The sequence below is a fragment of the Oncorhynchus masou genome, chromosome 29, assembly GCF_036934945.1.
Source record: "Oncorhynchus masou masou isolate Uvic2021 chromosome 29, UVic_Omas_1.1, whole genome shotgun sequence".
Classification (NCBI taxonomy): domain Eukaryota; kingdom Metazoa; phylum Chordata; class Actinopteri; order Salmoniformes; family Salmonidae; genus Oncorhynchus; species Oncorhynchus masou.
In genome coordinates this window covers 18564334-18578710 of record NC_088240.1, presented here as the reverse complement: position 1 = coordinate 18578710, position 14377 = coordinate 18564334, and the positions used below count along the sequence as shown (strand labels likewise).

Sequence of the window (14377 nt, the reverse complement as noted above, 5' to 3'; positions counted from 1 at the left end):
CATAGCAAACTATGGTAGGGGCATGACACAAACCTATTGGGAATTCTTGATCAATCAAAATGTACCTGTTTTCCGTATTGAATGACTTGTATACAGATTATATTACAACTTTTTGTGTTTTGGCTTCGTGGTTGTTTCTTTACTAACTAGGAAAACTCTACAGTGTGTAAGTCTGAGAAACATTATTGAGCTGGTTGGTTTATTGTTGTTGAAAGCTTGAAATGTACACACATTGAGAAGTGATTTTGCAGCAACAGTTTTAAAGTGGGTAATCGTATCATATATATATATATATCCCTGCATGTTTGAATTAGAGCTCCTTTAAAGTGTTTTCATCACCGCCTGGTAAACACATCCTTGTAAATTGTCTACGTTGACATTTCTGGTTATGTCTCACATGTAACATAATAATCCTAAAGATTATGATAATAATGTAATATTATTTTTATAATAATACATATCTGCAAACCAAATGTATTTCTGAAAACCCCTTTTTGCATCTTCAATAGTTGTAGATGTTCCAACGTTCGTAGATGATCCTCAGGGGCATATAACAACCTGGGTTGTTGTAGAGTGGGCATAAGTTCAACACTCAGGAGTCAATGTCCTAGCTTTTGTCTTTTTCATAGCCTGTGATAGAGAATATATTCCACAGCCTTGGTTTCTAATCATACTTTCTAATCAATAAGCGGGTCAAGTAGACCGTAAGAGGGCAGAAGTTATTGTTTACGAACAGTGTGAATAAAAAAACATTGTTTCATTGTATAAATAGTCTTCATTTTAAAAAACATACATGTAAATGCCTAGAATTAATACCTATGGTGATTCTGCGCAATGCACTTGGTCCACAGTTGTGCGTTGGTTGTTGGAGCATGGAATGTGTAGCGAGTGGGTTGAGGTTCCCGGGGGGAGTTGTCGGGACGTTTAAATTCTCTGTTCTTGGAGTGTTTGGAAAACCTTTCATACAAAAAGACAGAATACTGTCTGTTTCATCGGTTCCTCCGATGTCGTTCAGAGTCCCTAATGCATCCAAGTCACCCGTTGTGTCAGTTGTCCATCATACCTAAAAATAAAAAAATAAATCGTTGTCCCCCTGTTTAAAACACAAATAACTCGTGTTTAATATTACAATAATATCATAATAATATTCAAACAACACTTAAAATAAAATTTTCACTTACTCAGCTCCCGAAATATCCATTAGGAGGGCTTCACAGACTATGTTATCTGTCCTGGGACTGCTGCCTGGTGTCTTACGAAGTCGTTCAGAGTGCACACTTTTCTTTTTGTAATATATAAATATTCTTGGGTATGTGATTATTTGGATTTACGCCTAAAATGGTGTGATCGTGAAGGGCTACCTAAAGGACAGGGCGCAGTTTTCTTCTGAGAATCTACGTCTAACAGTCGCTTCCCAATCACTTATGTCCAGTAGCCTTCAGAAATATCCATTAGGAGCGATTCTCTTATTCAGAATATATATTTTTTAATCTGTCCGGGCAGCTAAATATTCAGGGCCTGTGGGTTTGCGCTAAAGATGTGCTAACAGTGTTAAAAATAGATGCTCCACTTTCTGTATCTAGCTTGCGAAAGTACGGAATGAGTTTCGGGAGATATCCTGATTGCAACCCCCCTGTATGTTTGGTTGAGAGAAGGCGTTGAATTCAAAGAGCCATTCTGTCTGCAACAGGTTTGTTGGGGTACAGGGCGTTGATTAGATATCAGTGTTTAACCCCGGGCGGTCGGCAGATATCTGGACATGACATATTCCTGATAGTGCAAACCTTGGTTTCAAAGGATTCTCTACAGATAGAATGGGGGTCCATGCTTGGGCCCCCTGTTGAACACACACCCTTTGTTTTTGAAACGCACACACACACACTCCTGCTGCTCCGTCACACGCACACTCATGCAAGCACCCTGATTTTCCGTGTCTTTTTTCTTCGTGACAGACCGGGGTGATGTCGGGAAAGGACATTTTCCTATCGTTAAAGGGGTGAGATACATTTTTAATGCCAGTGCTTTAATTCCAAAATATTTAGTACAAACATTTTAAAGACGTGTTAGAATTAATGACCAAATTGTACTACTATTTAAACATGCATCATTAGTGTTTTATGTAAAAACATTGGAGGCCTACAGTTGTACCGCCCACTCACGCACGCACCCTGATTTTCCGTGTCTTTTTTCTTCGTGACAGACCGGGGTGATGGCTGGAAAGGACATTTTCCCATCGTTAAAGGGTGAGATACTGTTTTAAAACCATTGATTTAAAACCAAAATATATAGTACTAACTTTTTAAAGACATGTTAGAATTAATTACCATATTGTACTACTATTTAAACATGCATCATTAGTGTTTTTATGTAAAAACATTGGAGGCCTACAGTTGTACATTATTACAAACTTTATAACATACCACTGTAGGAAAGACTATAAATTGCTTCTGAGAATCTACGTCTAACAGTCGCTTCCCAATCACCTATGTCCAGTAGCCTTCATAAATATCTATTAGGAGGGATTCACTTATTCACATCTCTTTTTTAATCTGTCCTGGCAGCTAAATATTCGGGGCTGTGGGTTTGCGCTAAAGCTGTGGTAACATAGGGTTAAAGTATATGCTCCACGTTCTGTCCCTAACTAGGGGGTGTTTCGAGACATTTTTTTGTTTTATAATGGTTACATGTTCAGTACACACCCCTGCATTCTATATTATTAAGTAGGCTGTTGGTCTTTGAGATCCGTTATGTCAATTTTCCTTTATACATCTCATTGACCTACTGTCAACTCCCTCAGTTGTAAACATCTGCAATAATCATTAGACGTACGCGTCAGAGTTATCATACCCCCTGTCGGGGTTTGTACAGAGTTGGTTAAATCCGCTCTTTTGCTCCCCACTTACATGGGTAATATTCTCCAAGCTGCTCTAAGCGGTGATGTTTTTTGGTGTCTCTAGGTTCATCTCTAGACTGTTGAATGGGGCCTGTTACAACTTTCTTACAAAACCTTTAAAGGTAGTTTGTGAAACCATTCAGTCGTGGATGTATGTAAAACATATTTAACACGTATTGCATGTTCAGAAGCCTCCGGTTGTACTATGAATCCCCACTCATCCCTAATAGATCTTGATGTGTTGGCTCTCTATGTATGTACCTGTTTATAATCCACATAGTGTGAATATTGTTTTCCATAAAGTTAATAACCCTCCTAAACCGAAATATGAAATTACCTCTTCCCCTATCGTTAAAACGTGAGATACATTTTTAAAACCAGTGATTTAATTCAAAATATTTAGTATCTACATTTTAACACGTTATAATTCCAAAATGTTTACTATTTCTTACAGATAAAGGGTCCGGTTAGCCCTGACCATTATCCGTTTCCAATTCACCAACTCAAAGACGCTTGCCCACTCCATCATATCTCTGTAAGTTTTCCCTCCCTGTGTAGATCAACCGTTCTGCATGTACATTCTGGGTATGCCCACATCATTAATTAATCAGCTGTGTAGAAGCTGTTTAGCCATAAGTAAAGGCCTTTCATAAAGAGGCTGTCATGATAAACCTGAATCCGTAAGTTTTCCCTCCCCGTGTAGATCAACCGTTCTGCATGTACATTCTGGGTATGCCCACATCATTAATTAATAAGATGTGTAGAAAACTGTTTAGCCATAGTTAAAGGCCTTTCATAAAGAGGTTTGCCTGTGACACATGTTTAACACGTATTGCTTGTTACAGAATACTACTGTTGTACATTTAATATCCACTAGCAGATTTCGTTGCATTTGCACAAATTCTGTCATGTTACTGTGGTCTTTTTAAAAGTCAATAAATATGTGTGTAAAGTGTACATGTTTGTTTCACTGTAGATTTGTTTAAGACCTCCTAGAAACACCTAATTTCATCCCACAGCATTAATTAATAAGATGTGTAGAAGCTGTTTAGCCATAAGTAAAGGCCTTTCATAAAGCGGCTGTCATGATGAACCTGAATCTGAAAGTACCTTTAGGATCTTTTCTTTGGGGTTCTAATCTCCCCAGGTGTACAAGCACTGAAAATCCTTAGGCTGGAGCCATCTGGAAGCTCTGTGCCTGTACATATAAAGAGAACTAAATAGGAAACTAGGCTGAGAAACATTATTTAGATGGCTGTTTAATATTTGTTTAAAGCTTGAAATGGACACAATGCCAAGGGACCTTGTTCATAGCACGCACGCGCACACGCACACGCACACACACACACACACACACACACATTCCTATTTCATCAGATAACAACCATAAGGGCAATAAAACTGGCTTGGGGGACATACACGGTCCAAAAGTTCAAACACTCAAACCCCCCAGTTCAACCAGGCCCCTAGACATCAATCACCATGACTACTTCAAAGGATGCCATATAGATATGAAATAACACACACCCTCTAACACGTGACCACAGGAACAGACTGGACGGGGCCGGGGGCCCATATTTGGACATGCACACTTCATCATGACGTAGGGTCATAAATCAATTACTTTGACGTGTGCCGTCTACTTTAATCTCTCTGCTACGTTTTCTTCATATCATGTTTCTTAATACCTGTCGAAATTAAATCATGGATATATTGTGATAGTGTGGGCTATATTAAATGGATTTATTATACTTGTAAAATGTAGATGTTCCAAAGGTCTGCATCCAAAGGTCTGCATCAGTGGCTTGTAGGATATGCGTGGAAGCCAGGAGATGCTAAACATGTTTATTTTACTAAATGGTCAATTACAGTGAGGCCAGCAGTTATTTGCATGACAATCATGGGCTGACACAATTTCATGACTGCCCTAGCCAAGACGTTTGACCACCACCTGACTCTGTTCCATGGATATGGGGGGATTCCCTCTCTGGGATGTGCTAACAGTGACAGAGGTGTAATACTGAGAGGCTGAGAAAGTATTAACAAAATATCACGAGAAAAATACAGTACATCAGACACTGTAATAACAACAACAACGAAAATCCTCCCCTCAAAGAAGTTACTGTTTACATCCTCCACCCTCTACATCAGATGTAGAACACTGCCTCTGCCGAGACTCCTAACTTGATTGCATCCTATTACACTGAAAGTACCAAGGCATGATCCTTTTGGGAGTGGCTGACATTGGAGTGCTTCAACCCAACCCACAAAGCTTTATGGCTGTGAAGCATTCCTCTGTGTAATTCCTCAGTTCAGTCATTTTATTTAACACAAGGACAACTCAGAATATGCTATTCTGTTCTTCTGAAATAGGCTACCTTTTCTTCATACCATGTTTCTTTAGACCTGGCTCTGTTCAATGGAGATGTTTCCCTCTCTGGGAAGTGCAACCAGTGACAAAGGCGTGATACTGAGAGGCTGAGGAATGTTTTACCAAATATCACAAGAAAAACATCAGACATGGTAATAATAAACAAAGAAGTTACTGTTTGCATCCTCTGCCCTCTACATCAGATGTAGAACACTGCCTCTGCCCAGACTCCTAACATGATTAATATGCAGTTACACTGAGAACAGACAATGTAACTATAGACTAGTGGCCGAGAGGCTGTCACTGGAAAGAACCCAGGCATGATCCCTATGGGAACTGCTGAAATTGGAGTTCTTCAACCCACACGTCTTTATTGTCAAGACTGCTCCCACTCTTCTCCCCCCTTGGCGCTTGAGGACGCCAGGTTGCCCTGCATCACGTACTCCTGCCATCCATTACGCACACCTGCCTTCCCTCATCACGCGCATCAGTGATATTGGACTCACCTGGACTCACTCATCACCTGTTCATTTCCTCCCCTATATTTGTCAGTTCCCTGCTCTGTTCCCCACTGCTGCATTCATTTTGTTGTCTGCATTATTACTTTGCTGACGCTGTTCCTGTCTCCTTCCATGTCCGTTATTTATTCAATGTTTGACTCCCCGTACCTGCTTCATCTATCCATCGTCAATCCATGTGAAATTTATATCTGTGAAGTGTTCAGCCGTTTCATTCCTCAGTTCAGCAATTGTTTTCAACACGAAGGAGCAGTTGCACTACTGGAAAAATAGATAACAGCTGATGTTTATTACAGGGTTGGGGAGTAACTGGGGCTGCACATTTCAGTACAATTTTTGTCTGACTAACCAACCCCAACCCCAACCCCAACTAGCATCACCACCCTGGATGGTTCCAACATAGAATATGTGGACAACAATAAATACCTGTGTGTCTGGCTAGACTGCAAACTCTCCTTCCAGACGCATATTAAATATCTCCAATCAAAAATCAAATCTAGAATCGGCTTTCTATTTCGCAACAAAGCCTCCTTCACTCACGCCCTCAAACTTACCCTAGTAAAACTAACTATCCTACCGATCTTCGACTTTGGTGATGTCATCTACAAAATAGCTTCCAACACTCTACTCAGCAAACTGGATGCAATCTGTCACAGTGCCATCCTTTTTGTTACCAAATCACCTTATATCACCCACCACTGCGACCTGTATGCTCTAGTCGGCTGGCCCTTGCTACATATTCGTCGCCAGACCCACTGGCTCCAGGTCATCTATAAGTCTATGCTAGGTAAAGCTCCGCCTTATCTCAGTTCACTGGTCACGATAACAACAACCACCCGTAGCACATGTTCCAGCAGGTATATCTCACTGATCATCCCCAAAGCCAACACCTCATTTGGCCGTCTTTCCTTCCAGCTCTCTGCTGCCAATGACTGGAATGAATTGCAAAAATCACTGGTTGAAGACTTATTTCCCTCACCAACTTTAAACATCAACTATCTGAGCAGTTATCTGATCGCTGCAGCTGTACATAGTCCATCTGTAAATAGCCAACCCAATCTATCTTCCTCATCCCCATACTGTTTTTATTTATTTACTTTTCTGCTCTTTTGCACACCAATATCTCAACTTGCACATCATCATCTGCTCATGGATCACTCCAGAGTTAATCTGCTAAATTGTAACTATTCTCTCCTATGGCCTATTTATTGCCTACCTCCTCATGCCTTTTGCACACACTGTATATAGACTTTCTTTTTTCTACTGTGTCATTGATTTGTTTGTGTTATTGGCTTGTTTATTGTTTACTCCATGTGTAACTCTGTGTTGTTGTCTGTGTCACATTTGCCAAAATATAAAAAACACTGTTGTAAAAGACACACCTGATGTGAGCCATTTCACATCCTGTAGAAAACTTTAGTGACAGCTCGAAATGTAATGGGGGGGGAGTGGTAGTCCAAAGGTGTTTTGGTACTTCCCTTATACACTACAAACTTTTACTATACCTCAGCTCAATATAGTCTACCAGTCTAGCTGCCTATCCTGCCCTCTATCCACCATTCATAGTGGCAATAGTGGTAGGTGGATAATTTGTCCAGATCTGCAACCTAAACTAGCAATCATACCACACAAAGCATTCAAAACGGCATCAATTCTCAAAATGAATCCACAAGAACAAATATGATTAGCTGATAGGAAGTGGGGAGGCCAGGTCAAAAAGCTCCCGTATTGATCTTGTTTCGGTACAATACAATTATAGACTAGACTACCCTACAACACCACAATGAAATGAATAATTGCATTATTGTTTTCAAGTGAGTTAAAAATTCTATTCCAAGCTGCAGTGAAAATGTTATTTGAATAATAGCGCAAAAGCCCTGTGACTTGAAGGTCTCATTCCATTAGGATCAGTTCTGGGTCTAAAAAGGCACAGTAGCAGTGCGGTCTGGCTGTATTTCAAATCTAATACTGAATGTGCTGTTTTTTGAAGATCATCATTCTCCCAAGTCTCCCTATAATGTGGCCAAATATGCTCCCGGCTTTCCCAGTTATTCAGGAGTTTAACACGCGTTCTACCTCCTCTCCAATCCAAGCCACTATTCCTCATGCACCTAGGACCTAACGCTTCAGTATAGTCTTCATATTTATCATTTAACAAATACATTACCTTTCATATGTGGCATTAAAACAACCAGTCGCAATGGTTAAATCTGATTAGGCTACTTCAAAAGTCTCCTGTAGGCTTGCATACGTTCAACCACATTAACCTCTTGAATCTATGGGGGCGCTATTTCATTATTGGATAAAAAAACGTGCCCGTTTTAAGCGCAATATTTTGTCACAAAAAGATGCTCGACTATGCATATAATTGATAGCTTTGGAAAGAAAACACTCTGACGTTTCCAAAACTGCAAAGATATTATCTGTGAGTGCCCCAGAACTGATGCTACAGGCGAAACCAAGATGAAACTTCAAACAGGAAATGAGCTAAATTTTTGAAGCTCTGTTTTCCAATGTCTCCTTATATGGCTGTGAATGTGACAGGAATGAGCCCACAATTTCTGCCGTTTCCCCAAGGTGTCTAAAACATTGTGAAGTATTTGTGGGCATATCATTGGAAGATTGACCATAAGAGACTACATTTGCCAGGTGTCCGCCCGGTGTCCTCCGTCGAAATTGGTGCGTCATCTTCAGCTGCAAGTATTTTTCCATGGGATTCAGAGGAGAAAGTAGACTTCCACGAACGATATATCAATGAAGAGATATGTGAAAAACACCTTGAGGATTGATTCTAAACAGCGTTTGCCGTGTTTCAGTCGATATTATGGATATCATTTCATTTGCGATTTTCATAAGTAGTTAACGTTACGTTATGCTAATGAGCTTGAGGCTATAACTGGATACAGGTTTTTTTCATCGCCAAACGTGAACAAAACGGAGCGATGTGTCCTACACAAATAATATTTTTTTTAAAAACTGAACATTTGCTATCTAACTGAGAGTCTCCTCATTGAAAACATCTGAAGTTCTTCAAAGGTAAATGATTTTATTTGAATGCTTTTCTTGTTTTTGTGAAAATGTTGCTGGCTGAATTCTAGGCTTATAGCTATGCTAGCTATCAATACTCTTACACAAATGCTTGTTTAGCTATGGTTGAAAAGCATATTTTGAAAATCTGAGATGACAGTGTTGTTAACAAAAGTCTAAGCTTGGGAGCAAATATATTTATTTCATTTCATTTGCGATTTTCATGAATAGTTAACGTTGCGTTATGCTAATGAGCTTGAGGCTATAAATAGGATCCCGGATCCGGGATTGCTCGACGCAAGAAGTTAACCAGGTTTCCAATCAACATTTTTACGCGAGTAAAGCATTTTTTTGTGACAAAACCATCTTGAGTAAAAGATGCGATGGAAATTTCACTTTTTTTCTTGGTACATGGGATTTTAACTGCAAGTTATTTTTTATTTACGCACAGACTTTTATCTGCAACAAGTCAATTTGATGCAAACGTAACTCTGATGGGAAAATGCACCATTGCTTTCTTTAGAAGGTAAAGGAGGTGTTTTTTTCCAACTTGACGGTGATCTAACAATCATATGTTGTGCTTTAGCTGTAAAGCATTTTTTAAATCGGACATGATGGGTAGATTAACGAGATGTTTATCTTTCATTTGCTGTATTGGACTTGTTAATGTGTGAAAGTGACATATTTAAAACAAATATTGTTGAATTTTGCGAGCTGCCTTTTCAGCGGAATGTTGTCAAGGTGTTCCGCTAGCTTGAAAGGTTAACCCTGATGTATCGCCATCAGACGTTGGCTTCAGTCCAATAGCACAGTGCACAGCTGACAACTATTGACAAAAGCAGATGAGGAAAACATTCTGTTAACCAATGAATTGCGGTCGAAAACTGAACAATTTAAAGTAATTGCAAAAACTTATGACGATGAACGAGTACAAACTCTTCAATACAATTGTCTTCTACAGGAACAACTCGATTTAGTCCAACTAAAAATGACGAAATCCACACTAAACTAGCTAAATCTGACAAGTTATCTACAAATAGGAGCGTGCAAAGTGACAACATGCATGTAGTTGTGTTGAACGTTACTAGAAGTAACAATCTACTCAACATGCTGCAAACCAAAGACGATCAGTTAATGAACACAATGACCAAGTTGGATGACAAATCAGCAGAACTCACTGAATTCGCTGACCAAACCTCTCGCTATGCTCACTGCAGAATGACAACTTAAGGCCACTGGTCACACCATGATGGGAGAAAGACAATGTGGTATAGAGAGGCCTGGGAAAGAGTTGGTGCAGGTGTCAAATTGATAAATAAACATTGTTTTTGAATGCATGTTCAAATTGAACTTCGTTACATTTCCTGCACTTGGTAAATGGATCACTAATCAAAAAAGCATCAATAGTTATCATTATTTACAGCAGTACAACTGCTCTTGCCTTCTCTCTCCTTTGTTTACAAAGAAAGTAGTGAGCAGAGGGACACAGCTGAATTCTTCACAGAAATAAAACCATGTGAGTGAGGTTGAGGCATTCCCATGATCTACTGATCTCTGCCTTTACCAAAGTGATTACATCACGGGACTTTCCATCACAGCCACTAGTCCATATTAGATTGCATTGGTCCAGTTCTCAGAGTAACAGCATAATAATCAAGTTAGGAACCTGGCTGGAGGCTTAGCTACTATCATTCAGTTCTGAATCTGGTGTAGAGGGCAGAGGCTTGTAAACAGTGACTTCTTTGAGAAAAAGAAGACAGCTTCAATGTCAGTTATCTGATTTATTTTTCGTGATAATTCTTTTTATAGTATTTATGAAATATATTTTGTTAAGCCTCTGTATCACCCCTCTGTCGCTGGAACTTCTGTCCGCCACCATTTATTTTCTGCCAGAATTTCATCTGCCTAAAAATAAATATATTATTGTGGGCTGAGTGGCCTTCTGATGTTCATGTCATCTTGTTGTTCCAACCACAGCAGAAATCATATACAAAAATAGACCGGTGAGAAAGAAAACCCTAAAGGAATTATGATGCGTGATGGATTTTTCCCACATTGAGTACATACCAGCTGTAGAATACATATCCTCATTCATTCAGGACAAAGATAGTGTCTGTCTGCCCTGTTTTTCAATAGCACAGAGGTTCAACACACAAGGCCTAATGTATTAATTAACCCTATCCTATCTATGTATCAGAGTTTCAACTGACTGCCTCTCCCATGCTGTGTCTATAGAGAAGCTTCCTACCAATAGTTTTGTAACCTTAAATTTGCTGTTCATAGGTACCTGCACTCTTTTTAGTTTGTAGTGGGAAGTTGGGTTTTATTTCCATATTCTGTCAACACATGTTGATTTCATGACTGAATATGAGACATAAACGGCACAAGTGTTTAATGTTGATGGTATTTTGTGATATATCTAGTTATGTTTTTGCTATGTCTGCACTGTACTGTGGAATTACAGTACCAGTCAAAAGTTTGGACACGCCTACTCTCCATGGTTTTTCTCTATTTTTGCTATTTTCTACATTGTAGAATAATAGTGAAGGCATCCAAAATATGAAATAACACATACGGAATCATGTAGTAACCAAAAAAGTGTGAAACAAAGAGTCTTCAAAGTAGCCACCCTTTACCTTGATGACAGCTTTGCACATGCTTGGCATTCTCTCAACTTCCTGGATTGCTATTATTTTACAATGTAAAAAATAAAGAAAACCCTTGACTGTGTAGGTGTGTCCAAACTTTGCCTGGTACTGTATATATGGAGTGTTTTATAACTGGGCTTCTTGGACCGGGTCTCCCTTTTCTGGCCTAAATGGGACGTCATGTCACACCCTGATCTGTTTCACCTGTCTTTGTGCTTGTCTCCACCCCCCCTCCAGGTGTCACCCATCTTCCCCATTATCCACTGTGCATTTATACCCGTGTACTTTGTTTGTTTGTTGCCAGTTCGTTTTGTTTCGTCAAGCCTAACAGGGTGTTTTTCGTACTTCTGTCACACAAAGGACAGGGTCCGACGAGAACCCGGGTGGCAGGCAAGCCTGGGGGAGTGAGCCCCCTCCAGGACTAGGGCCCCCTGATAACCTGATGGGAACGCTGCACCTCACGGACCTGGTTCTCAATACTCTAGATGAGTGCCGCCGCCACACACGAGGAAGGAAGGATGGTCTCGGGATCAAAGGGTGTAGCCGCGGGGCTATAGCGGTGTGAAAGCGCATCCGGCTTGACATTCTAGGATCCTGTGCAGTAGGAGAGGGAGAAGTGGAACCGGATGAAAAGAAGGGCCCACTGAGCTTGCCTGGAATTGCGACGCTTGGTGGTGTGGAGATATTCCAGGTTCTTGTGATCCATCCACACAACGAAAGGATGTTCCCCCCAAACAGTGCCTCCACTCCCCCAAAGCCACTTTCACCGCGAGAAGCTCACGATTCCCCATATCGTAATTCCTCTCTGTGGCATTAAGACGACGGGAGAAGAAGGCGCAGGGATGCAGCTTAAGGTCCAGTGCCGAACGGTGGGACAGGACAGCTCCCACTCCGACATTTGAAACGTCAGCCTCCACCACGAACTGACGGGATGGATCGGGATGGACTAATATGGGAGCTGTGGTGAATCAGTGCTTGAGGTCCAGGAATGCTCAGTCAGCAGCTGGGGACCACGTGAATGGAACCTTGGAAGAGGTGAGTGAAGAAAGGGGGGAAGCCAGGGTGCTGTAACACCCGGAAAAACAGCGATAGAAATGGGCAAAACCAAGGAAGAGCTGCAGCTGCACTCTAGACGTAGGTTCATAGGTACCATTCCACCAACACTCTCACCTTTCCGGGATCCATCTGCACATTACCTGCAGCGATAATGTAACTAAGGAACATGGTGGAGTGATGGAATTTTCACTTTTCACCAAAAGCTAGTTCTCCAGGAGGCGCTGGAGGACCTGTAGGATATGGAGCGGGAGAAGAGAAGGATGTCGTTGAGGTAGACGAACATGAACCGGTTCAACATGTCACGGAGAACATCGTTAACTGGGCCTGGAACACAGCTGAAGCGTTGGTCAGACCAAATGGTCAGACCAATAACTAGATATTCCTTGTGTCCGCTGGCCATGTTGAAGGCTGTCTTCTACTCGTCCCCTTCCCGTATCCACACCAGATGGTTCCACAGGTCCAAATTGGAGAAAATGGTGGCCCCCTGGAGCGGCTCGAAGGCCGAGGCGATGAGTGGTAGCGGGTAGCCTCAATGATGTCATTGAGGCCCCGGTCATCGATGCACGGGCGTAGGGTTTTGTCCCTCCTCCACATAGAAGAACACTGCGCTGGCAGTGGAGGAAGAATGACGGATACACCCTGCAGCCAGACAGTCCTCTATGAAAGTCTCCATAGACTTGGTTTCTGGACACGACAGCGTATACAGTTGTCCCCGGGGTGGTGTGGTGCCCGGGAGAAGATTGATCCCGCAGTCATAGGGTCAATGCGTTGGAAATGAAGTGGCCCTGGCCTTACTGGAAACCTCCCGGAGGTTCTGCTACTCCGCGGGAATGGCGGAGAAGTCCAAGGATACTTCCGAGCCCACAGGAAGGCATCCCGGGGCAGCCTGCACGACTTCAGGCAAAGGGCGTGGCAGAACGGGCTCCAGTCAATGATAGCACCAGCAGTCCAGTCGATGAGGGGATTGTGTAGCTGGAGCCAACAGAATCCCAATACCACAGGAACCTGAGGAGACTTAATCAGCATGAACGGTATAGCCTCGCTGTTCCCTGACACTTGCAGGTTGACAGGAGTGGTAATTGTGGGTGACCCTGCCAATAGAGCGTCATTCCAGCACTCTATCATCTATGGGAATGGAGAGGGGCTGAGTGGGGATGTCCAGTTCTGACACAAGGGTAGTGTCCATAAAACTCTCATTGGCCCCAGAGTCGATGAGTACCCGGAGAGATTTTTACTGGTTCCCCCACAGCAGGATGGAATGGAGAGGGGTGCGAGTAAGGGGAGACGGAAAGTTCTCCCTATGGGCCACTAGAGCATAGTCTTTTAGTGGACAGGTAGACACGAAATCACCAATAGTTCTGCAATACAGCCAACTCTTTGTGTTAAGCCTGCGTAAACGTTCATCAGGAGACAACCTAGCTCTGCCTAGTTGCATCGGCTCGGGAAGAGGCCAATCGGCAGACTTTGGAGACACTCGGGTAGCCTCAGATTCTCTTGGACACGTAGACGTCAGGGAATTCCGGGATGCCTCGGTGGCGAAGTGGAATCCTTGGGCATGCAAGGGGGTACGGAATTGGACTTCCTCTCCTTCCTATGTTCCCGTATCCGCCCATCAATCAGGATGGTCAAGGTGATGAGCTCGTCCTTAACTTCCTCCGATAACCGTGCAGGAACGTGTCAAACAGGGATTCCGGGTTCCAGGTCTGCCACACTGCGGGAGTGGAGTAACTTCCGGGCAACCTCTCTACCGGACAACGGAGCATTGTAAACATTCTTCACCTCTGCCACAAACTCCTCCAAACTGAAGCACATGGTAGACTGTTGTTTCCACAGTTTCCTAGCCCTGCCGAGAGCCCTCCCTGAA

The 14377-nt window shown here is 42.1% G+C and overlaps 1 long non-coding RNA gene across 1 annotated transcript; it reads left to right on the top strand.

The window, feature by feature from the left end:
* Nucleotides 1–1908: 1908 nt before the first annotated feature.
* On the top strand, nucleotides 1909–3783 carry LOC135519115 (uncharacterized). Its single transcript, XR_010452274.1, has 3 exons — nucleotides 1909–1996; nucleotides 2201–2243; nucleotides 3348–3783. It is a non-coding gene; the product is annotated as an uncharacterized LOC135519115 (long non-coding RNA).
* Nucleotides 3784–14377: the final 10594 nt, after the last annotated feature.